Raw genomic sequence first — 25,980 nt, 5'->3', positions numbered from 1 at the left:
TGAACTCCCCTCTCCCTGTGGTCACGGTCCCTTAGGGCCTCACTGACAAGCCTCCTGAGCTTATCAAAGTCGGCTTTCCTGAAGTCAAGGATTGCTGACCGACTTGCCAGCTTTTCGGTGGATGGTGAAGGTGATCAGCTCGTGGTCGCTGTCACCCAGCTTCCCATCGATCACTAGGTCGCCGACTAGGTCATCTCCAGTAGCCAGTACCAGGTCGAGCAGCGCTTTGCCTCTCGTTGGCCCATAGACTTCTTGAGTCAGGTAGAGGTCATCCACGCACAAGAGGAAGCTCTGCGACCACATGGGAACGAATCTTTCACAAGGACATGCAGAAGGGGAAGAGAGACTTGAACTGGCAGATAGGCCACTGGGCACTTTTTGTGCGGGCATGGAGAAAACAGTGTGGGGCAGAAAGGCCCATCCAACTGCCCCAGGCAATCTTGCCAATGGGAGGCAGAAACAAATCAACCACCTCTTCTGGGACTGCCCATACGCCAGAGGTGTGGAAGAGAACACATGTACTCCTCCTGGTAGTGACAGGTTTCATAACCCTGACCAGAAAGGTGGTTCCATCTGGGCACCTGACTAAACAGCAAGGGGCCCCAAGAGCAAGCTTTTGGGAACTGGCTTGTAGGTAAAGTAGATATTACATTAGAAAAAATGGCTCAGGGCACAAGCAAGGGTTAACTGATTTTTAAAAGCCTGTTTGTGACAGTTTCTTCAAGGCCCACTGTGTCTGACACAGGCAAGCAGCAAACAGACACACAGGCTGGAAAACTGAAGACATGTACCATACTGTTCCATAACAAAGATAAGGGATTCTGTATCATTACCAGCAGGTCACAGTGCCCAAGTGCAGAGCCCTTGGGTTTAACCAGTTTTGCTCGATAGACCTAATTAGGAGGAGAACCAGAAAAAGTCCAAATTAGGATGCATACATGTGATAGGTTAGAATACGGACAGTATGATGACCACAGAAAGATAATCTGCAATGCCCAAAGATTAAATATCAGCAAAGAAGAGAAAGGATACAAAAGGAGGGATTTCAGACCAGCAAAGGGTCCCCTAAGAGGGGAACCCAAGACCATTATGGACAGAGAGCACACCACTAGCCCGTCTCACCCATTCCACTGGGGGCGGCCTTAACCTCTGACCTCCAGGCTGCTGACATATGACATTCAAGAAAGAAACTCAGGGTGAAGTTCGTGCACTGGCCAGACATACACTGACCCTGCGAACCCTGGGACTGGTAGATATCGAACTGTTTGCATTATTCTTATCTGCTATCACTATGTATCAGTAAAATTTTCTTATTATTGAATGGAAAGGTCATGGTTGGTCTGAGAGTTTGGGTCTGCCTGGAACAAGGTATCTGGGTCACAAATCCAGTGCCAACAGGAACACAGGAGAAACTCCAGGATTAAAGAAGCCATCATGCAGTGCACTTCCAATGTTCCCTACCTTTATTTATATATTTTGCAAAAAAAATTTAAAAGTTTGTACTATATAAAGTGCCAAAGTGCTGTTTGAAAGTGTGATTATAGAGTACCTGTGCTAAACCTTGCAGTAGTTTCAGAAACAGAATATGCATAAGTTCTGGATGAACTAAGTCTACGGGTATCATATACAAATTACTATAGACATGTTTATTTCCAGGTCAGTATTTTCAAATTTGTCCCTCACTTCCATGTGCTCAGAAAGAGCAGAGTCTGACAGTAAGGAGGGGGGAAGAAGTTGGGGTGCTGACAAGGGGGCTACCTGACCCCCAGTTTTATTTCCCCTATTGTAGCAGTGGGAAGGGGACAAATTCAAGGCCAATTTCCAATAATTAGATTCTATACCTGGAAAATTATAACTAATTTATACATTTCCCATATATAGAATCTAATTTGCTGGGGTGGTGGTGGTGGGGGGGTATCTTTGAGTAAACACAGTAACCATTTGATTAACAGTTTTCATGCCAGGTGTCTCTCTCATGGAAATTAGTTTGAAAATATCAGCCAAGACAAAAATCAATCATATCAAAGAATATGAGGGTAGGGAAAAAATATACAGTATTTGTCCACATTAATTCCACTGATCTTTTCTTTGAAAACCTTAAACACTCCCATGTTTTGAAGCAGAGACTAGAAATTTGACAGGGGATGAATGATCTGTGTGTCACCATGTACCACTTGCCATGCTTATGAAAAATCAACACAAATCTGGCCAGCCTATAAGCCTGATAGGTTCTCACTGAGCATACGCAAACATTTTTTTTTTCCCCTCAAATTTTAACACCTATGCTACCAAGATATTCAGTCTGGGATACTACAATTGCCCCTGAACTGATCTGCAATTACCACCCGCCCTGCTGGGCCTAGGCACCATGGAGAGTTGTTGAAATCATCAACAATACAAAAAAGGTCAAGCCTGGAAAAAGTGGTTAAAGAAGTAAACTTCCTGCACTCTGTAGCTGGTCCAAAGAGATGAGGAAGCCTACTGTTGTTATCAACTGCCATTAGTTCAACCATCTGTAGTCTATGCAACAGTACTATTCCCACCCTGCTGATGACCCTGAGTTTGTAATGTTGATGACATCAGCACTACACTTATTTGTGACCATTCTTTATGTGGGCCTAAAAGCCCACTATGTTACCAAAAGCTGCCTCTTAGGGGTGGCAAGAGAAAGAAGGACCACAACTGACTGCGGGGGACAAAAAACAACAAAAAGAGAACGTGTAGGTGGGTCAAAGATTAATAACAAGTACACCCTTGGGAGACACCAAGCAGAGCACCCCAGACAGCACCCACTGACTCTCAAAGGCAGCCAGAGAGTTGGTGGCTACTCCCCAGTGGTGCTCCACTCAGAGATGGGACAGGAGAAAACCCAGGAATACAGCCCCACAGTCCACAGGAGCCCTCCTGGGCAGAGCCTCCCTCATAGTGACATAGATGGCCAGCTTGGCTAAGCTAGGAAAAGGTTGACCAGGAGGTCCCAGGCTTTGGTGGGGCAATGGATGGGTTGTGAAAAAACGAACAAGTGTGGGGAAAAGTGCAGGGGAAGGAGCAGGAAGTGCAGGGCCTGCAACCTGATGCACTCAAGGAACATGTCAGGCCAGCATAAACTGTGCCAAATACATGCCCATAGTAACGGCTCTGTGAAGGAGCCACCAGCCTAGGTCCCTGGTGGCATGTGGGATCAAGGTTGAGTACAGGGTAGGCCACCGGGGTCCACCAGCTTCACCCTTGCCTAGGATGTCCCACTATTTGGTGTCTGAGAGGGACATGAGGGCAGCATGGTGGAGCATTCAGTGGACAAGCGTGTAGAGCTGGCGATGGTGGGCTGAGGAGAAGCGGACCATGTTCTTGTCCTCCAGCCCACTAAGGTGATGCAGCAGGGTGTGCTGTGGGGCCTGATGAGGTACAGGCCCCACCAGCAACTCCACCAAGCTGGGGGACCACCCTCCTGCAGGATCTGCTCTAAGAAGGCAAGGGCAACATCAGCACTAGGAGGTCATGGTGCTTTTCTAATTCATTTTACAGATATGTCCTGACAGCAGACATGAATATTACTTAATTAAAAGCATTTTGATTCCAGATTCAAGAAAGTAATGTATTCTTGCAGGCACAGGCCATTCCCCCCCCCAACCTAGTTCCACATCCTAGTCCATTTTTCTCACCTACTACTTTTCAGATTTCTTATTTCAATCCCACTTTAACCCCAGCATAGCAGACTTAGACTCCAAACAATAAGCATGAAGGAAAACATCTTCCAGATAATAGTTTTCACTTCATGGCATGAAATACAGCACCACCAACTCCACAGGCAGTATGTACCCATAAAGGCTTTAATGATTTAACCTTGAAAATCTGAACTCTCTCAGTATTGAACTCATACTCCTTAGAGCATTCCCTGGACAAGTTCCTCTCTGTATTTTCAGGATCTAGTGTTGAGTCTCCTCAACATCACCAGAAGGTTGCCATGACTCCTCCTCTCTTTTCTTTCAAAGCACAAGAAAAACCCCCCAGAAGTGGGCCCTCCATGAAATAGCCTACCTTTGAAAAAAGGCTTGAGGAAAGCATAAGTTATTCCTCTTTCAAATCATAATTTCTTGATATCAAGAATGTCAGTAGCAACAAAGTATGAAAATCTAGGAACTGAATGTTTTCATTTTTGAGAGGTCTAGCCAAAAATAAATCTCTTAAAAAAAAGTGACCATGAAACAACATAATTCATGATTTCTAAAAGGGGAAGGAGAGAGAGCACCAGAATGAAGGCAATGGACTTCAATTAACTCAGAATTGATATGAGAGGAGATATGTAATAAGAGATCTTCTGACTAAGTCAGGGAACTATACAATGATCTGAAATTAAATAAAAATACTAAAAGTGGAAACTAGGTCAAATTAGTAAGAATCTGCATAGAAGTATAGCAAGAGAATGAAGGGCTAAAAATCAGAAAGGTAAGGCACAAAATGGAGACACAACTAGGAAGGGACATAAAAGAAACTAAGGAAACATTTTTAAGTATGTCAATAATAAGAGGAAGTCCAAAAAAAAACCCAACAACAACAACAACAACAAAGGTGGCCTACTAAACCATAGGAAGAATAATTTAATAATAGATGATGCTTTGATTTAATGTTCACTAAAATGGTTAACAGATGAGACCTGATGGCTAACAGCATCAATGATAATTTATAAAGAAGCAATGATTCAGGCTAGAATAGGGAAGGAACAAGTTAGAGACTACTTAAAAAAGTTAGATGTTTTCAAATCAACTGAGCCTGATAAACTTTACTTTAGTGTACTTAGGGAACTGACTGAAACCATCTCAGGGCCTTTAATGATCATCTTGGAGATCTTGTGGGGAACAGGCAAGGCTCTAAAGATTGGAAAAGTTATACATAGTGCCCATCTTGAAAGAGAAGAAAAAGAAGGACTCACATAATTACAGGTGAATCAGTCTAACTTCCATTTGCAGAAAGGTACTAGAGCAAAATAAACCATCATTAAGCACCCTGATAATAAGGTTAAAAGTAACAGCTAACATGAATTTGCCAAGGATAAGTAAGCCATGTCAAATGAATCCAACTTCTTTCTCTAACAGGTTAAAAAAAAAGGCTTGCGAATAAGGGAGAAACAGTAAATTTAATATAGCTGTACTATATATCCCATATAACATCCTTAGACAAGCTAGGGAAATATAGCCTAGAGAACTGGTTTTCAAAAAAAGCTTTTCATTTGCGGACCCTCACAAAATTTGAAACGGAGGTGCAGATCTCTTTGGAAATTACAAATGGAGGTGCAGACCCCTATGAATTGTAAGCTTGAGTATTCAAATGCTTTTGATTGATCACAGCCATCTTTCACGGACCCTTAGACAGTCTATGGACCCAAAGCCTAGAGGGAACTACTGTAAGATGGTTTCCAACTAGCTGAGTACCCAAAGTCAAAATTAGCTATCAATGACTTGCTCTCAAACTGAAAGGATGTAGGATATATTAAGAAGAGGCTTCAAGGGGGTTTGTCTTGGGTACAGTGTTATTCAACATTTTTATGAATGACTTGGATAAAGGGATAGAGAATGAACTTATATGTGCAAATAATACCAAGTTAGGAAGGGTTGAAAGTACTTTGATGGAAAGGATTAGAACTCAAAATTATGACAAACTGGAGAAGTGATCTAAAATATAACCGCCAATACTGGACGGTATAAGCAGGAGTACGCGTAAGACGTGAAGAAATCCTTCCATTCTATACAGCACTACAAAGGCTTCAATTGAATACTACTCAGTTTTCAGTACTATACTTCAGCAAAAATACAGACCAGCTGGAGAGAACACTACTAAAGTGGACAGATCTACATGACTTAAGGAAAGATTGAAAGAATTGACATTGCTTAGTCCAGAGAAGGGGAGGCTGAGGAGAGAGGATTACAGTTTGTAAGTATATAAAAGATTCCTAAAAAAAGAAAGGTTAGAAACTGTTTCTCCATGTCTACTGTGGATGGGGCAATACACTTAAATGACAAAGAGAAATTTAGGTTAGCCATTACAAAAAAAACACAACACACAAACACACTTTCCAACAATATAGTTGATCACTTGAGTAGGTTATCTAAGAGATTCTGCATTGCTTAAAGTTTTTAAGAGGGTATAAGGGGCCCCCAACCCCATTACTAAAATTAGGGCCAGAAGGCACAGACTTCTTGCATGTCCCCAACTCCCTCCCTCTCCCCTTCCCTGCGACTTTCCCTCTCCCCCACAAGCTCCTGGTTGCTCTCCTGTTTTTTGTTACGTTTTCCCTAACCCAGAGCCAGTTTCCCCAAAGCACATATCTTACCAGACGGGCAGGGAACAGGCCTGCCAGGCAACAGCACATGGCTGGCTGGACTCCAGCTCTGCTACAGGCAATTACAGTCAGTTGAGTTGTTGACCAACAGCTGCCATATGAACAAGCAGGTTTCAGAAGAATCCGATCAACCCTTGACCATGTGGCAGCTCTTACAACTGATATTAAGAGAGCCTTCAAGAATCAAGCACAGGTTGGAGTGGTTCTAGTTGACTTAACAGCAGCCTCTGACACAGTGTGGCACCCAAGCCTTCAGTACAAGCTACTTACCACACTACCAGACAGAAGTCTGGTTAAACTTCATCATGGAGATGATCTCAAATCAGTCCTCTACTCTGAATACATCATGCGGAAAGACAAGTCATCACAAGAGACTCAAAAATGGAGTACCACAAGGCTCCGTCCTAGCTCCCACCCTATTTAACATCTACATGACAGTCTACCTAAGCACCACATCAATCAAATACATGTAAGCAGACAACCTGGCACTTGCTGCTGCCAGCAATAACATACTATCAATGGAGGCCAAACTGAACTGTGGCATGGAACTTATAGCTTCCTACCTAAAACAGTAGTGACTGAAGCTGAATATACAGAAGACCACACACCTCAATGCTTTTTCATCTTAACAATCATACTATGAATGCCAAGAGTTGGGGGGGGGGGGGGGGGAAAAAGGAGGGAACAGTTACCCTTCAAGAAGACAACTTAGAAGAGTTACCCTTCGAGTGACCTGGGTATCACCTCTAGACAGAAGCCTAACCTTCCACCACCACCTGGAGAAGCTGAGGCACAAAGTAACTTCAAGGGCAGCAGCCATTAAGAAAGTAGCTGGTACAACATGGGGAGCTGGCTTCTCTACCTTGAGAACAACTACACTAGACATGGTTTATGCACCAGCAGAATATTGCCTCCTTGTGTGGGCAAATGGTGCCTACATCTGCAAACTGAACAGTACCCTGAATTCTGCACTACAAACAATAAGTGGCTGCCTGGTATACAAGGAACAGGAAAACATGTTCATCTTGGGAGAAATCCCCCCTCATAATATCAAGAGGTCTGAAATACTGCTTGACCTGACAATCAAAGCCCAACAGGAAGACCATCCACTACATAACATGACTGAAAAATACCGAACACAGAAACATCTAAGCAGCAGAAAACCCTTACCAGTATCTGCTAGAAACATCACAGAAGAAGCAGGAGACACCATACTGTTGTCATGGCCCCAGAGAAAGTGGAAAGAGCAAAGGAATAACAACCACACTCCACTACACAACTACATACAACTACCATCCTCACACCCTCCTGGTCAAACTCCCACATAAAGCATGGGTAATCCTGAACTGACTGTGATCAGGCTACAGTGCCTTCAACAAAATCAAACATAAAATAGGCCTTCCAAACTCACCATCATGCCCCTGTAGCAAAGGAGATCAGACAGACCAGCATATACTAACTGACTGCCCTCTGTTTGCTCCCTCTAGTGGACCATATAATTTGAAAGATTGCAGCAATACTGATGGATCTACTCTTAAATGGTTGGAGGAGTCCACTTTCTTTAGTCATACACAAGAAGTTGAGTTAAACATCCTGGAGACACTGGGGAAAAGGGAAGAATAGGAAGGGAAGGGAAGAAGAGCAGCAGGGAAAAAGGTGGAGTGAGAGGAGGAATTGCTGTGGCAGTTTCTGGAGGGGCCATGAGGAGACCCCGGGCAAACCCCTAAAGTAGTGGGGAGTCAGAGGAGCTGCTGCAGCACAAAGACTGAGCCACTAACAACAGGTAATCTTCTTTCTATTTACATTTCTCTTGGTGCATGACCAAGCCTTAGTAGCAGCCAGCCCAGGCAGGGCTTCTGGCACCAGCTGGGGACTGAATTCAAAGCGAGTTAAGAACAACCTAGGACAGAACACATGACCACTGAGCAGCCTTGCCACCATGCTGCAGGTGCAGCTTGGGCTCCAGTACCATGGACCCAGAGAAGGACCTGGGGCAGCTAGAGTAGAAGTGGCTGGGAGCAGGTGTCCAGCCACGCATCCAGGAACTTGCAAGCGTTGCAGGTATACTCCAGAGCAGCCTACAGAGGGTAGACAAACACCTCTCAGGACTGTTGTCTTAGGACCAGGGGATAGGCTAGATGACCCAAGATCCCTTCTATGTACACTTTTTACACGATTTTATCATTAATGACAGCCTAGTTAGCCCTTGTTTGTTCTGAAATAGATGAATGTAGGATTTCCTAGTAGCTCCTCAACATACATCTCGCTGCTCTGCATGGGCAACTGGTGCCTCTGGAGTCAGGAGGGGCAGTCAGTGACTGGGGTGGGGGCCCGGGGGGGGAGCATCCCAGCAGCCAATTTCATGGCCAGGGGGCAGGGAAAGGGGTCCCCCAGTGGAAGTCCCGCAGACATTTCCACTTTTGCTGGCAGCCTCGCTTCCCAGCTGGTGCTTGCAGGGGGGCATCCACACTCCTGCCTGCCCCCCTTCCCATTCCCCAAATGGGGAGCACAGCCTGACAGGGGGCACACCAGTGCTCTCAGGAGTGCACGTGCACCCCTGTGCACCCTCTACGTGTCACCACTACCACTCTGTGTATCTGAATCCAAGCATGTCAGTAAAATAGATTAGAGATGAGAAATGGCCTTTTAGGCCCCCCTCTACACAGGCAGATTAAAGCACAACGGGATCTAGTGTGCAATACACACAATCGTGCCTCCTGCCATGCCACACATGCATGACAAGAGGAGCAATTATATGGCTCACACATTAGAATCCATTGAGTCTTATTGCTGGTACAGGGGGAATGCAATCCTGGGCTCCCCCTTAACTGGCAAGAAGCAAGCTCCCACATCTGGAAGCCCCTTCAGTTGAGGGATTCCCAGCCACAAGGGCACCTCAAGCACTAGGTCTGTGTGAAGCAGCTAGTATTCGCTTTGGATTTAGATTCAGACAATTTGGGGGACAGCGATTCGAATCAGTCCTGAATTGATTCGGCCGAATCCGATTCAGATTCGCCCACCACCAAATTGGACAAACCTCCAAACTGAACAGGCCCCATCCCCCGCCCATTCTCCCAGCCCCGTCAATGGTTGCCCTACCTGGACCCAGCAACCCGGCATTTAAAAAAGCCCTGCACTCACTGGCTCCTGCCAGGCAGGGCCCGGAATCTGCTACAAGCCCCCAGAGGCCCCAATGGCTACTGCAGCAGCCAATGAGTGCAGGGCTTTTTTAAATGCCGGGTTGCTGGGTCCAGGTAGGGCAACCATTGACGGGGCTGGGACAGCAGGTGGGGGCTGGGGGGCACTCAGGGAGCAGGCAGGGGATGGGGCCTGGTGGGGGTCCCCCCATGGTCCCTTCCCCTCTCCACCAACCCCCCTCCCCGCCCTCTACAGAGTCCAGGTCCATCTCCCTGCAGCAGTGAGCAGGGACTGCCCAAATCTCTGAATCAATTTGCAGGCTTCGAATCAATTCGGACCTTTTTAATTCGTCTCCCGATTTGATTCGGATTCAGAGATTCGGCTGCCGAATCGGGCCAAATCTCCTCCAAACTGAATCAGCAACCAAAGCTTCGCACAGCCTTATCAAGTACCCCCAGGCCTGGGGAAATCACTACAGCCATGATTCCCAGGACTCACAGGTTTCATGCTGGGCATGATAAAAACTGCAGCTGGGGATCCCCAGCTGCAGGGGAGAGACTACTACATGTGCAAATTAAAGCTTGATAGCAACCAGCTATAAAAAGTTAGTAAACATTTTTGAGAACTAACTTTATAGCTGGTTGGAGCTTTTTATCATGTGGTACTTTGCACATGTAGCTGGTCTTATGGTAATTGTGCAATTAAACCCGTTAACTGTGCAAAACCTCTAATGTGTAGAAAGGGCCTTACAGACATACTAGACAATAAGCACTGTTGCTAGTATAGAGCATCTCTGAGAAGCCAGACATGCTGCTTTAAAGTGGGCTTTATCCACATTAGCCACAAGTGTCCCAAATCATGTCTGGCAAGATTATACAACAACACATAAATCTTTAAAAAAAAATTGAATATTACAACTGTGACAGCGGCACGCTGCCGTCACAGGCACAAGGAGAGGCAAGGAAAGGCTGCAGGGCAGACAAAACTCCGGAACAGAACCCCAGAGGGGGTAACTTACCTCTGGGAGACCGCGGCGGTAGCTGCAGCTGCAACTACAACCACGCAAGCTGGCATTACGCTGGCTATTTAAGCGGCTGTTCCCAGTAAGGGAGAGAGCCGGGCTAATTGCAGCAGCCGGTATGGCCGCTGCAGGAAAGTTTAAAATCCCCAACAGCACCCGCGGGGAGGGGGAGCCAGAGAGCGAGAAAGAGAAAGAGCGAGCGAGCAGGCAGCACATCTGGCGTGCTGAGGCTCCTGCTGGGGAAACGCACCAGATATGCTGTGCCACACCAGCACAAGAGGCAGGAGAAGCCTCTAAACCTCTAGCAGAGGAAAGCAAGGGGAAACTTCCTACCTTGCAACAGATAGCGAGCAGGGAGAGGCCAGTACTCCCCTTGAGAGGAGGGAAGCAAGGGGAACGAGGAGGCACCCTGCGTTTGCCAGCACTGCCCCCAAGAGAAACAGAGCCGGGGACAGGTGCAGAATTCCCTGGAATCCACTGGGTAAGGGAAGGCAGCTCTGGGAGCCTCCTTACCCAAGGGGAATATTATTTCTAGGGAAGTTAGGAAGGAAGGACACAAACAGATATCAGAAGAGCCAGAGAGACAGGAGGACGGGCTGGCAGAGCTGTACAGCTGAGTCCGAGTCCCTGCATTGGTGAAACCGACGGCGGGCAAGCCCGCAGAGGACCGAAGGGCACCATCCCACCAGCACGTGATCGGTTGGCAAGTGGACGGGGTGTAGGGGTGGCGGAGCCCCGCGGAACACCGTAGGCAACAGCTGTGAGTACACCCGTGTCGGGGAACCCCTCTGATAAGAACTCCACTGGAACCCTCTCACAATAATATACCAGCAAAGTCGTGGCAGGCAGGACGACCAACAGGTGGCACTAGCCATAAGACCTCCCACATCACAACAACAAAAACTAGACAAATGATTCTCAACCAGACTGCCACATAATATCAGCGCTGCTGGCTGTGCAAACACCAACACGATTCACAAGAAAAAAAAAAAAAAAAAAATCTCTGAAGACAACACAGGCCCTTGCTGTTCTACATGGAAGCCACAGGCTTTGACATTTTTTTTTCTTTTTTGAAGGAGGAAAATATAGCCATGAATTTAAGGATCTGTATGCTTTTAGACTAATTGTTTCCTGTCAAGTAAAACCAAAGATACCAGAAAGAAAAAAGTTATTCTCTAAATCTCAATTTTTTCTGCCCTTTTCTTTCATTTTTATAGTACCATTAAACTGAGATACAATGAACAAGGAAGAAAAATATAATCACTAAAATGGGAAGTTTCAGGGGGGCGTTAAAATTGAAAATCTATTCTCCCCACTGCTTAATCAATCCAATCCCCGTACCAAGAGCACTGAGCATGCATTGACCGATATTGGAACTTCTGGCTACAGGAAGAGATTACACAAGCAGCTGCATCATTAACCAAGTTTCCAATAAAAATTTTATTCTATGGAAAATCATTTAAAACAGGGTGGTCAGTTGCAGCACATATGCTACAAGTGGCATGGGCAGCTTGTGTATGTGGCACACAAGGCCAGGGCACTCAGTAGTGAAAGGCACCAGAATGGAGGCAGGAAGCAAGCAAAGTGCTTTGCAGAGAAGAACTGAGGGAGAATACTACAGCAAAAGCTGTCAAGTGTCACTGCCAAGAGCAAGGTTAACCTTTGCCCCTTGCAGCCACTGCCAAATTCAGGGCTTTGGAGTCTCACATATAAAACTGAAGTGGCTGCAATGCCAATGTAGGCTTAACCTGGCTCTTGGTGGTGACACCTCCTCTTGCAGCAGCATCCTGCCCCTGCAATGTTCTGGGAGACTGCAGCTGGAGGATCAAGCTTCCCCAACCTCCACCCTGGCACTCCAGGGCTCAAATTCTATCAAGGGAGATAGGTTTAATTTGTGGCATGGCTGCCAAACAGGTTGGCCATCACTGATCTAGAACTATTCCTGAATCCGTAGCAGAGACTTCACATTTGTATTCTGTTAAAAATATCACTCAATCAGAGCATATTTTGGATGGAGAAAAGGCAGAAAGGAAAAAGAACAATGATTAACTTCTTTATACATGTTTTTTTAATTAAGACTAAACAGTCATTATCATTTTCAATTAAGGATGTAAAAGGTTAAACAATTAATCATTTAACTGATAAGTGCAGTGATAACAAGTTAGCTTAAATCGGTCATTCTTTAGCTCTGGGTGGGCATAGTCTGGCAGGAAAAGGGGAAAGGGAAGCCACACAGTGCCTGAGCAGGAATCAGAAGGCAGCAGGGCAGGCAAGCAGGAAGGAGGGAGAAGCAGGGAAGACCAGTACCCATAGCTTAAGAGGAAAACAGCAAGTGGCTTAATGACTAATTAAGCAATTAGCTGCTTCCCTCCCAGTGCAGGGCTTCACATGGGCTATGCTGTGTGGTGTAGTTTGCCTCCTCCCCCACATTCCCCCTAGTCAAAGAGCCTCAGAGGCAAGGAGTGGCTCCCAGCAGCAGCTGTGTCCAGAGCTGCTATGTTATCAGTTAATCGTTTAACCAATATCATTAGAGGAGGTTAAACTAAATGTTTTAAACAATATTTACACACCTATTTTCAATACATGGCTGAAGACTAATGATGTTAAATGATGCAGAACACAGCATTATTTACTGCACACTTTTTTTGGCCTAAGTTATCTTACTGACTACCAACAAACTCCATGAGCAAATGATTTAATGTCAACAAGCAGTTTGTAATACCAATTTAATATGGCTCTTGCAAAATGGAATGTTCTCATGTTCCCTTTCCTGAATTGCAGAGACAAAATTTGGTAAATCTGAGAGATGTTATTTTACTATTAATATGTCTACAGCTGTCATTTATATACAAAGACAAGAAGAACTGAGATGAAATGCATGCCCCTCCTCTCCCCTCCCCCCAGCCCCAAACACAGACCTAATCCAACATCAGCGAGTCATTATGGCAATTTCTATACCAAGTGTGTCATTTGAGTAACAGATGATGTTATTAAAATTGACAGAGCAGCAATAAAATACGACCAAACATTCTGATTCCAAAACTGGGTGATCCTAAATACAACCAAACTACTCTTCATGGCTAAAATACAGGACTAAAATAATGCAATGGGTTCTGTTCCTTGGTTTACCACAGGCTTTTTGAATGACTTTGACCAAAGTACTTAAAACTCCAAAGTGAAAAAGGCACCGTCAACTATATTTGGTCTAGACCAGGGGTACTCAAACCCCTAGACCATGGGCCAGATCCGACTCATCAAGCCATGCCTGCAAGGATCCCCATGGGTCCAAAAGTCTGGCAGTAGGGAAGTAGTGACATCAATTGCTGCTCCCCTGCTGCCACATTTCTGGCCCTGTGTGGAGCCACATGTGCTGGATAGTATGCTAAATGAGCACAGAGAAATGGGCCTCATGCAGCACATGGGTCAGCTGGAGGCTGTACAGAGCAATACATGGCTGAGTGAAAGCAGCATGGGACCCCTATCCAGCAACGTGAGCTGAAGAGAGGCAGTGCAGGGCAGGAGCCAGTCTTGGAGTGATGGCTCCATTCTGGCCTGCAGACTGACCCTGTGCCACTCATACTACTTGCAACACCAAAAGGCTGCACACCACTGGTCTAGACTACAGTGAATCTCAGATCCAGTTCAAAGCCAGACCTAATTGCCACTAGACTGCTGCCAAATTTCTAGACCTATGGGGAGTCCCACAAGCTGATAACATGACCCTGCATGCTGAATCAGGTATGGAAGTTAGCATAGGGCTGATCCTAGTACATGGGGACGAATTCAGCCTGCTGACTGGCCCCATACTACTCACCTGGCCTGAGGCACCAAAAGATCTACTAGTTTAACCAATTAATAAATCTCCATAAAAAAAAACCAAAAGGAATCTTTTAATCCTTTTTGGAATAAGAGAAGATGCACCAGAGCAACATTTTATGGAGGTGATAATAATCACTGACAGGTTGGAATGAGCACTTAAGCAGGAAATGATGAACTGTTTTTAACCTAAGTATCTGCTCCTGCAACACCAGGATACAGGACATGCGAACCAGAAAAGGGAAATTGAGATAAACATATGCACATTGTGAGACATGTCTAGGAATGTAATGGACTTGGCCTGGAGTCAGAAGATAGACAGAAGATATATCTTCTAACAACAGAATATAATATACTGGAACCATCAGTCAGATGGATTCTCATTTCTAAAGCAAGGGGTTAATCTCTTTTACAAATTTTAACCTAAAACAGCGAGGAAGATTCTCCAATATGTTTGAACCAACCCACCTGGCCACCCACCTAGCCACTATTTGCTACTAAAATGAGGAACAAATAAAACTTATCAGCCTAAGGATTTCTGTTGTAAGAGCAAAACTGAAGGGGGAAATTCGAATTCCTCTCAGCTGCTCAAAGAACAAACTTAGCCTTTCTTCCGGAGTGTGATAATCATCTGTATATGACTTTGACTTAATAAAGTTGGCCCACAAGAACTATGTCCCTGAACATGCCTCACAATATGCATGCATTTACTGAAAGTTTTCTTTTTAAGCAAAGGTCCACAGATCTCCCAATATTCTTAAGCGTACTTACAGCTTTGATGGTAGTACTCAGACCTATTGATCTCTAGATAATTGAAAAGCCCTTTCTTCTAAAGAGCCAGCCAGTTAAAACTACTTTCAAGTTAATGATGAAAAAAATCTCTATGTTTAATCTGAATTCTTATGAAGAACATTAATTAAATTATGAGTGTGCCTACTGCAGAGCATGAGTAAAGTTCTCACTTAAAGAATAAACAGAGATAGCTTCTATTTTACACAGGATTTATGGGCCCTACTACTGTAAAAAAGGAAGATTAAGTCCATCAAAGTCCTATTCCTCAGTACAGTAACATCTACGGGTATACGTAGACGAAACAGGGGCCTTAAATTGGTGGGTTTGAAAAAAAAAAAACCAGCTTCCATTTAGGGCTGATTAACCTCCCCATGTAGATTAAATGAGGAGGGGAGGGGAAATCAGGCTTGCCACTTTTCTTGGGCAGAGCCTGAGTTTTCAGGTTGCTGCCAGGCTGCCTGCAGGGCTTCTTGCAGAGCCGTGGAGCTGCACGAAGCCCGGTGCTGTAGGGGCAGCAAACTAACACTCCTCAAAGGAGCCTGAGCCCCAAGTCATTTAAGGCGCATTATGCTGTTAAATTGCCTACAGCGGCTGGAATTAATGCGCAATATGCCACTGAGGCGTGCAAACACCAACACCATTAAGCAGTGCAAAAGCATTTATCCTGCTTTAAAGTATCGTGCACGCGCACCTCTCATTTCGTCTACACACAGCCTACAGATGATTCAATGCAAATTTATTGGCAGTGCTTTGCAATGAGGGGAAATAGCAGAACCCTGTTGTAAAATCTTACAGCCTGAAGTTATATCCATATTCACAAAATGAATGAGCCTGTTCATTAACTGCCTTTCATATTTGATAGCTGGAATTTTGGTTAGACTCTGTTACTGTTGGCTGAACATTCAACAATCAGACTTGTATTTCATCATGTACAAGTCGGAAGGAAATCACTTTTTCTTTCCTGCTGCAGACCACTCTAAACATACACCTTTGCCACTCTTCTTGGAGCAATGCTACTTTACAAATATATTTAAAGTGGCCTGCCATGTTCGGCACTTCTTAAAAGATAAGTTAACTTGCCACATACATATTCAACCAGTCCTCCAAGATTTATTCCGCCTGTTGATTTCTGGGTAAGGTTTAAGATATATCTTAACCTATTTGCTATTTGATTTCCATGATAATCCCCTTAATTTCAATTTTTTTTTTTTTTTTTTTAAATACACACATACTGCTGCCTGTTCCTTTTATTGACTTCATTAGGGCTGAATTTCCATTTCTGAAGGATTTTTGCTTTGTTCAAACCATCTTTCCAACCCTTCTATTTAGCCATACACTTTCTGAGACTATCACCGTTTCCCTTAGAAGCACTTATGTTTTATCAAAATGGATTTTAAAGTTATTCGATTCTGCCACAGGTTGGGGTCCCTAGAGACGGCTGCAATGCCCCTAGGGCCCTGTAACTGTGCCAGCTCCACCCTGCAGGTGTCTTCTGGTCTCACCTGCCATGCTTTGTTGGTTAAGATAGTAGAAAGTAGATAGGGAGGCTGCCCGCACATTGGTATGCAGTCACAGTCCTGATGGACCCCACTAGCCCCGAGGGTTCTTAGACCTCTTGCTGGGTCCCATTTTAAGCAGGTGCCTCGCAAGACACCCCTAACCTTATGGACTAGGATGTGTGGCTCCAAAACCACCCCATGTCTCACAGATGATATTTAGATGTCTCTTGTGATGAGGCCTCAGTCTAGTTTGACCTCTTGCTGTCACTGGACCCTTAGCCTCAGTAACTGCACCCTCTGGCACTGGGGTCTCCTCACCCCCTCCCTATCATGGCGCCCTCTCTGGCACTGGGGCTCAGCATAGTAATGTGCCCCAATGAAGTCTCTTCCTCCCCAGTAGTCTCAGCCCAGTCCACCAGATTAAACAACAACATAAATATGAGCCCCTGAGCTATAACCTAACAATAAGAATACCAATAACACTAGAAGCCACCCTCTGCACCTTTAAGAGGGACAGTTTCTCCCTAAACAATGTAAGCCTCCTATCCCCAGGTACTTTAGGAGCACCTAGAGCCCATTACTCTTACCAAGAGCCAGACAGGCAGCCAAGCATCTCCATGGAGCTTTTCTGCATGAACTCCTTCTCCCCTGGCTGCTGCCAAAGCACTACCTACCTCCAGTCCCAGCCCTGGGGCTTATATGTGCCCAGGGCCCTGCCTTCGGGTCAGCTGACTGGGTGCAGGTGCAGGCTAATTCCCTCATTAGCCTGCTGCCACGGCAGCCTGCACCTGTGGGATGGTTCTGCCTGGCTCCCAAGGCCCTCTCTCTGGACAGTTTCTGCCCTTAAAGGAGCAGGAACACCTTAGTGCCCTGCAACAGATTCCTTTATCAGGACACTTCAGGGTATGGCTACATAGCATGATGAAGCACTAGGCAGACAGATACCCAAGCCAGCTCTAATAGCAGAAGCAGGACAGCAGTGGTAATAACGAAGCAGTCCACACAGACCCCATACTGTGTTGCTTTTGGTAGATGTACCTTTTGAGCTAAGACATAGGTGAGACAGGAATATCTAATTCCTGCTTTCACAGCTATGTGCAGATTTTTGCCCAGGACAGCAAATTCCAAGGTCATTAATCAGTAGTCACTTTAGAATGCTGTTTTCTGCTAACTAATGCAATTTCTCATTCAGAAGAGTGCTGTGTACCACTCCCGTGCTATGGCTCCCTCTGCCTCTTCACATGGACTTGGGGTTTCTTCTGGCTGGAGAATGGAAAGTCTTATACAATACCTTTCTGAAACAAGTAAAGGGAAAGATTACCCTTGACCCTTAAATGGGCAGAAGCCACCTTTCAAGCCCATAAACTTAAAACAAGTGGGTAGGAGAATTATATTTCTCTTCAAGCTGTCATTTTTCACGCTCTTGAAACCAAGCTGGAAGTAGAAGTGAACAGCAAGGCAGGAACCACTGCAGTATTTCACAGAAAAAGGGGGTTTTGGTGATATCTTTATTGCACATTATAATTGGATTCCTATATTTTCTCACATATAACACATACTTTTCTCCGAAAAAATATCAGGCCCCCAAAACTGGGGTGCCTCTATTAAGCACAGAAGCCAATTTTCTGCCTTGGATAGAAGCACCCTGCTTTGTTTTCAGCTCCCCAGTACAGCAGCTGTGGTATTACTGCTCAGACAGGAGGGAGTCAATTGACTTAATGGCTCCTTGTTCTCTACTCCACAGGTGTTAATAACCATCTCTTCTTGTTAATGGTCCTGACTTCCCACTAATCAAGCCACCCTTTCTAAGGGCAACTTTGCCATCTGCTAGCTGCTCCTGATCTCTCTCCTCCTTTTTCGCAGCCCAAGAAAGAAGGAAGGCGAGTCATCTGAATAATATGACTCTGTCCCTTGTCTATGAAACTATAACTCTCAAAACAATCTTTTTCTTCATTCCTGTGAAAACAAGGTGTGCATTATAATGTGGGGTATGTTGTGAGAAAACATATTTCTGTGCTTTGTGCTTGAATGCTTGTCTATTATCTCTTCCAGCTATACAGTTGGTGAACAATACAAATACAACCTCCCCTCCTGCTAGAAAACAAATTGCTTCAAGTAAAGATAAGTCAAGAATGAAATGGCTGGACCATAAAAGCCAAATGAATGAAGTCCTTACAACATCTGACAGCAAGCCAGTCACAAACAAACCTCTGTAGACTAGATATGTAATTTATATATTTTGTCTTGGTTCATAAAAACTTTGGATTCAAAGATACTAAAGGTCAGTGGCAGAGAGATCTATAAACCACTCTACAGCTTTGGGGTGGAGAGAGGGGAGTAGATGGCTCTTCACTTCCCAAAAAAAAGGTCTCAACCTCAAGACAGAGGTGGAAAATTATTTGGGCTGGCAGGCCACTTAAGGAATTTTGGTGAGCTGTTGTAGGCTGCAGGGGGGAGTGGGAGAAGAGCCCTGGGCTCATCCCCCTTGCACCTACCACCGGGGGTGCCAGACAGAACAGGCAGGTGGGGTCTCCATGGAGACCAACCCAGGACCCTGACAGGCAAGGCATGCTCAGCCAGGTGGACAGGATGGGGCCATGGGTGGGTAGGGAATGGCATCTGGTAGCGGGACAGGTCGGCAGGGCCAGGATCACAGGGTGGTGACAGCCTGGGGCCAGGGCCTGGGGCAGAGCCATGATCCACTTCCCTCACATACCTGCAATAGATGCTGTTTCTGCAGCCAGGACATGCGGGAAGCAGACTGCAGCTGTGCCCTGGGCCCCAGCCCCATGCTGTCACCGCTGCACAATCCTGGCCCCAGTCCCCATCTGCCTGTGGTCCCATTCCATCCACCCGGCTGAGCACGCCCTGCCACAGGGGTTCTGGGCCAGTCTTCATGGAGATCCAACTGCCCGCCCAGTGCTGGGTGTGGGGCAGACAGGCAGCAGCAGCCAGACAGTGAGCCGCTGCCGTGGGGCTTGCCAGGAAGCTGAGTCCAGCAACTGCACCACCCCCTGCATGCTGAGAGGCAGCAGGACTGGCCACACACATCATGGCCTGGTCTGCCCCCCAAGCCAGGGCCGGGCAGGGCTATTGGCTGGATCTGGCCTGTAGGCAATATTTTGTCCACCCCTGCTCAAGACAGTAACTGACAGTTTGAGTTCAGCCTCCAAAGTTGCAAGCAAACAGAAGTCCACTGTAGGATTTGTGGATTTTATCACGTTAGATAGTTTGATAAGCATCTTAGTAGCAGACACTACTGGTACAAACACCACTTTAAAAAAAAAATGATGTTGGGCATGAAGCATTTTAGCAATTACATGATATTCTCATTCAAAGACCCTAATCAAAATTGTAGGCCCATTGTTCTGGGTACTCCTACAAAGATAGCAAATACACAGTTTCTAATCTGAAGGTCTTTCAATTTAAAGAACCAAACAAAAATAAAGGGATGACTGTGCAACATTTAAACTAATTAATCTGGTGAAGCATTAACACAGTTTCACAACTATTTTTTGGAGACTAGAAAAGAAGGAAATACGGAGAGGAAAGTTCAGTCAGTTAGCTATCTCCCCAGCCACAATCAGCAACTTGGGTTTTGCAGGTATCATAGCAGAAGCAAGTCTTAAAAAGACTTTAAAGAACGTCAGGTAAAGGCTGTTCACATTTAATCACGGAATCTGTTTTATGCGTAAGACAGTGTGGGAGAAGGCACATACATGATCAGGAAAGAAACTGACAGAGGCAATAACACCTAGTGATGTTATAGAAGACAAGGACACTGATATCACAATAGTTTACACTAGGCCTGCTAGTTTACAAGGGATTGGTTCAGCCCAGCTATAAAGGGCCATAAAGAGTGTCTTTATCTTTTATCTGATACAAAAGTGAAAGGGAATTCTAAGATGCAACTAACATGGCCCAAACAGGCCAAAAACATGGTTTATGCTTTTAGTAGCAGCATTATGCATACACTTTACTGTGGCGCATTTGCTCCTTTAAAGATGTGATATGATGTGGGCTTGATAACAGTTTTGGTTGTGTGGACAGAGAGATGTCAAATTTTAGAGATGGCGTGTAAGAAAATAGTCATGTTTAGAATCTACCCATTAAAGGTAGTTCTACTCAAACAGATAATTTGTATAGACTCAGTTTGCAGACCTGAGTTACTGGGAGGACAGTGCTGTTGAACAGAATGATTCAAGTGAGAGGAGAGAAACTACAACATCACAAGATTTCAAGTTCAGTTTTGGTCAAGCTGCGTTTAAAATGACTGGTCATCCATAGAGATGTCAAAAAAGATAGGTTAATATATCAGCCTGAATGAAAGGAAACAGCAGTTAAAACCATCCTTGTACATAACATTTCCCAGAGTTTAGAATTTAAGAAGCCAAAGACAATACACCTCCATGGACACTCACAGAAGTCAGATGTATTATCCTCCTCACAAGGAGAAAGAAATTTGATTTGTAAAATGAGCTTGGGGAGAGGGGGGAAGAAAGACACCAAACCACAGGCAGAAAAATTTCCAGTGCTTTATTTTTCTGTGGGAAATTTTCCATTTCTAAAAATTGATTCCCGTTACATAAAATTAATTAGTAACAATGAATGGATGCCAATACCAGCTTGGCTGTTGCAAAGTTGTAATTAATATTTTTCAGGTGATTATCCCTAGGAAGTGTATAAGAGAGAGTACATATATGTTTTATTGATTTGTAAACAGGAGGGTAAATACACTCACATAATAATCCAAACCGAAAATCAAGATATGAATTCACCTAATTGGCTGTGCAGGTCAAACCAAAACCAAAGCACAGCATAACATGTACAGTTCTTTGGGTGTACTAAAATTAGCGTGTCAAAAGTTTTCAGTGCCTTCCCATTTTTCTTAAATTTAAACAAACAATGTAAGGGAAGTACATGCTATTGTGTATTGTCTTTACATTTTTATGAGTATTCCAATAAAAATAATTTCTTTCTACATAAAGCTTTGAATGTTTGAATATAACATTTAAACCACATTAAATGGGCTGTATTTATTTTTTTTCCCTAATCACGTATTTCAGTTCAAATACTTGTGGCTATTGGAACAAAGTTAACACTGGGATACATTTAGTAAACAAAACTAAAAAAGTAAGTCAAATAAACATGGTAAATCAAATCGTGCGCTATTTAGGGCATTGGAAATTTTTCCAGAACATTTTCCAATTCAAAATTTTCTGGAAAACCCACATCTCTGACTACAGGAGGACAAAGGAACAGAGATGAAATAAGAGTAATGCCCTGAGATTTGAGCAGGAAAAACTTATAGGGTCCACCGAAATCAGTCATACATTAGAAAGAAGTTTCTAGAGGGTGGCAGCCAGATAAGAGGATCAAGCCTAACAGGAAGGGGAACCTACACGTGGTGTTTATTTTCAGTAAATCTGAAGCTGACTATGGGAACAGAAAGCATTACTATGATGGAAAGAAAGAATTAATGGTGGGGTTGTGCATGTTCTAAAGACAGAGTGGGCACAAAGGACATGTGTATTGGGAGGGAATGAAACCTTTTTAGAATAAGAGAGATTGGGAGACAAGTAAGAAGAAGTAATAAGAAAAGGGGCAAAAGACAGGGTCACATGGGCAGCCAAAGAGGCTAGAGGAGGAAAGTAGGCAAGAAGTCTTAGCATCCACATATTAGATACTTGTACGGCCCTCATCACTGTAGTAGCAAAGCGCTTCACAAACCTTACATGTATTTATTTCTCTTCAGATCATTTCTATCGAGTAGGTAAGTACTATTATTCTGATTTTACAGGTGGGGAGCCAAACTACAAGAGACTGAGGATCAAATCCATAAAATGACTTGCGTGTTGAACTCAGGAATTACACCAAGTTCCCATACAATGCCTATACAATTCTCCTAGACAATACACAGGGAATGTTATGAATCTCATTCTGAGGTGTCTAACATCCATCACATTGAATGGAAGGAGCAGGGAGTAGGAGACACTTAAGTCAGCCAGTAGGAAACACTGAATTCATAGATTCATAGATGTTAGGGTCGGAAGGGACCTCAACAGATCATCAAGTCCGACCCCCTGCATAGGCAGGAACCTTGGCCACTCTAACTGTGAAGAAGTTCTTCCTAATGTCCAATCTAAATCTGCTCTCTGCTAGCTTATGGCCATTATTTCTTGTAACCCCCAGGGGCACCTTGGTGAGTGAAGCCTCACCAATTCCTTTCTGTGCCCCCATGATGAACTTATAGGCAGCCACAAGGTTGCCTCTCAACCTTCTCTTGCGGAGGCTGAGGAGGTCCAGGTGCCCCAGTCTCTCCTCATAGGGCTTGGCCTGCAAGCCCTTAACCATACGAGTGGCCCTTCTCTGGACCCTCTCCAGGTCATCCACATCCCTCTTGAAGTGCGGTGCCCAAAATTGCACGCAGTATTCCAACCGCGGTCTGACCAGTGCCCGATAGAGGGGAAGTATCACCTCCTTGGTTCTGTTCGTCACGCATCTGCTGATGCACGATAAAGTGCCATTAGCTTTTCTGATGGCTTCGTCACACTGACAACTCATGTTCATCTTGGAGTCCACTAGGACTCCAAGATCCCTTTCTGCTTCCGAGTCACCAAGCAGGTCATTTCCTAGGCAGTAGGTATGCTGGACATTTTTCCTCCCTAGGTGCAGCACTTTGCATTTCTCCTTGTTGAATTGCATTCTGTTGTTTTCTGCCCATATGTCCAACCTGTCCAGGTCTGCTTGTAGTTGTTCCCTGCCCTCCGGCGTGTCCACTTCTCCCCACAGTTTTGTGTCATCCGCAAACTTGGACAGAGCACACTTCACTCCCTCGTCCAAGTCACTGATGAAGACATTGAAGAGTATCGGTCCAAGGACCGAGCCCTGCGGGACCCCACTGCCCACATCCTTCCAGGTCGATACTGACCCATCCACAACGACTCTCTGGGTACGACCCTCTAGCTAATTCGCCACCCACCGGACCGTGTAGTCACCCAAGTCCTACCCCCGTCCCATACTTAGGCATCTAAAATTGAGGCCAGAGGTAAATAAATGCCGTTGTAAGTATCACAGGCCAAAACCCCTCCTAAATGTATGAACCCCAACTCATCCTTTTGAGTATGGGTTTTCTCCTAAAGGAGGCAGTCACAGAAGGAGGAAAAAGAGGAATTGTTTACTTTTCATACAATATACTAGAGTTAAAACAGTGCCCCTAAATAAAAGACCTCAGTTTAAGTGGTTTAAATCCATCTCTCCTAGGAAAGTGCTCTAACTACCAGGGTATAAGGCAGGGATGGAGACAATCTCCACTTTCCCATTGAAGCTACGCAGAAAGAAATGCAAGATTCATGAAGCCAGAATGAAAGAACGTGAGCACAGCCCACTGATGAGGAAATTCACCTGCTATAGGGTGTTTTTATGAAGAGCAGTGTCTGTTCTTAGAACTGTTGGGTTGTTTTAATCCAACGACTGTTTAGTGCAAAAACCAGAAACAGTTTTCAGAAAAGGAAGGGGAATCCAGATTTCCCCTTACCAACTGAGTACCTTCATCAATTGCCTACAAGTAAATTTATATTATAGTACTGATCTTCTCATCTGGCACTGCTTTGATCTGGCACTGATCTTCTCGTCTGGCACTCGTCTGGCAGGTGAGTCCAATGCAAACTTCTCAAAAAAGGTGAGTGAATTGTTTCATGCCAACACTTTACAGATTTCAGAGACTGTGACATTTCTAAAGTCACCAAAGGATGCTTGAACCCTGGGGCTGCATCCAGACAAGCATGGACATTTGGCTCCCTGGAGACAAGAAGCAATGGCACCTGGCGCATGGCAGGTTACCCCAGGTGGGGTAAGGAGGCTGGGGCCAGAAACTGTGCTGGCCCCAGTAGCCTTACTGGGGTCCTGGAGGCCATGGAAGCTGCAGCCACGGCACTCCTGCAGCTTACAGCCTGGCCGACAGCCGAAGCATGGCTCCAGTGAGCCAGTCTCCACTTTTGGGCAGCACACGCTGCAGCCACATATGCTGCCTTTTTTTTTCTGCGCGGGTTTTTTGGACCCCGGGATCTCCAAACCTCCCACACCATACTGGAAGCCAGCAGCACAGGAAACGCCTGAGTGAGCGATGAGTGGCGTTGCAGACCATGGCCGCACTTGTCTGGCCGCGGCTAGGCAGAGTAAACCTAAATGTTACTGTGAAAGGAATATCAATTAGCTGGTAACAGAGCAAGATGCATCATGTTATCCATTCAGAAACTCCTGTGATGCAATGGTCTGGCCTTTGCCACTGTCACAGCCAGAAAAAAAAGTTGGGCGAGCTTTAAATGGTTTGTTTCTGAAAACATAACAAAGTAAAATTCTGAAAACTTAAAAGTATGCCACTTTTCTTCTTCCAATAAGGAGTGGAATTTTAGAAAAAAATCCAGCATGCTGACTTCAAATCAAATTCCAAGATAACACTGGTGATAAAGATATGGAAAAAATGGTGCTGAAGCCCATGAATCATTGTGTAGGAACAGTCAGACATAAGTGCTGATTTATTCTCTTGGCTGAAACGATCACAATGGAGAAGGCAATTTGAGGGGTGAAGTAAGGAGCATTCTGAAAGGAACTTAAGATGATGCTATCTTAGGAGGATGATGTTAAAAGCAGGCTGACTGCTGAATACATATGTGTTAGGACAATCAAGTGAAAAATGAAGCTTAACTGAACAGCCAACTATAACTTAGAATGATAGAATATGAGGATTGGAATGGACCTCAGTAGGTCATCTAATCCAGGCCCTTGCTCAAAGCAGGACCATCCCCACCTAGATCATCCCAGCCAGGGCTTTGTCGAGTCAGGCCTTAAAAACCTCTAAGGATGGAGATTCCATCACCTTTCTAGGTAATCCATTCCAGTGCTTCACCATCTTTCTAGTGAGAAAGTTTTTCCTAATATCGAACCTAAACTTCCCTTGCTGCAACTTGAGACCATTGCTCCTTGTTCTGTTTTCTGCCACCACTGAGAACAGTCTAGCTCCATCGTCTTCTGAACCACCCATCTGAAGGGAACCTCTAAGGATGGAGATTCCATCACCTTTCTAGGTAATCCATTCCAGTGCTTCACCATCTTTCTAGTGAGAAAGTTTTTCCTAATATCGAACCTAAACTTCCCTTGCTGCAACTTGAGACCATTGCTCCTTGTTCTGTTTTCTGCCACCACTGAGAACAGTCTAGCTCCATCGTCTTCTGAACCACCCATCTGAAGGGTGCTACCAAATCCCCTCCTCAGTCTTCTCTTCTGTAGTCTAAATAAACCCAGTTCCCTCAGCCTCTCTTATTCATAGTTTCATAGTAGCTAGGGTCAGGAGGGACCTGAACAGATCATCTAGCCTG

The 25,980-nt window shown here is 44.9% G+C and overlaps 1 protein-coding gene across 2 annotated transcripts in view; it reads right to left on the bottom strand.

Moving 5' to 3' along the window:
- Positions 1–17,263, bottom strand: part of ANKRD12 (ankyrin repeat domain 12) — a 127,103-nt gene extending 109,840 nt beyond the window's left edge. For both annotated transcript variants that reach the window (XM_006023661.3, XM_025204248.1), the window contains exon 1: positions 17,191–17,263. The gene's annotated coding sequence lies outside the window, so the exon portion shown is untranslated. The remainder of the gene's footprint in view (positions 1–17,190) is intronic.
- Between the last annotated feature and the right edge of the window lie 8,717 nt (positions 17,264–25,980).

Source organism: Alligator sinensis, unplaced genomic scaffold (genome assembly GCF_000455745.1).
Source record: "Alligator sinensis unplaced genomic scaffold, ASM45574v1 scaffold597_1, whole genome shotgun sequence".
NCBI classification, from domain to species: domain Eukaryota; kingdom Metazoa; phylum Chordata; order Crocodylia; family Alligatoridae; genus Alligator; species Alligator sinensis.
The sequence above is the reverse complement of the archived record's forward strand: the minus strand, read 5'-3'. Positions and strand labels throughout refer to the sequence as shown.